The sequence below is a fragment of the Muntiacus reevesi genome, chromosome 1 (genome assembly GCF_963930625.1).
Source record: "Muntiacus reevesi chromosome 1, mMunRee1.1, whole genome shotgun sequence".
Classification (NCBI taxonomy): domain Eukaryota; kingdom Metazoa; phylum Chordata; class Mammalia; order Artiodactyla; family Cervidae; genus Muntiacus; species Muntiacus reevesi.
In genome coordinates, this window is record NC_089249.1 from 54,167,707 (window position 1) to 54,168,420 (window position 714).

Sequence of the window (714 nt, forward strand, 5' to 3'; positions counted from 1 at the left end):
AAGTGTTATAATGTGCCCCTGACGTCCCGCAGCCATAGGACATATCCTGCAGACCGTGAGGCCCAATATTTAGTCGTAAGAGAGGCAGAGCTGCAAAGGAGACTGAAGAAACAGCTTCACGGGCCTCTTATGCTAAGCTGGGGGCCAATGAGAAGGAAGCAGAACCTGAAGCCCTGGGATGAAAACACTAGGGATAAAGGATCTGAGAACCTTGCCCACCAGAATCCCCTGACCCCTCTGGCTGGCATAGTTAGCCTATGGACCACCTCGTGCCCATCTGAGGGCCCCACCTGAGGCAGATACCCCTCAAGATCACTCTTTTCCTTCTCAATTCACCTTCATCTCCCCTCCTCATCCCAGCATTGACCAGAGACAGCTCACTCCTTCACAGGAGGAAATGCCTTACCCTCCTGAAGAACTGCAAGGTCCACTGACACACTCGAGCAGGAGTGCTGAGACCATGCGTGGGACTGCATGGAGGGTTTGAGACTTAGAGGGAGAAATTAACCAGACAGAATGTATGGATATGAGAGCACCTCCAGATCTCAAGATTAACAAGCTTACACGGATGCCTGGCGCCGGCCCAGTGTATTGCCAAGATGGATCTGGGGTGGGGATGGATCTGAGAGGCCTGCAGGGATCACCCCAGGGCTGCAGCTCTTCCCTAGGCATGGCTGTGACGCCATCGAAAGCAACGATCAGGAGTCCAACAGC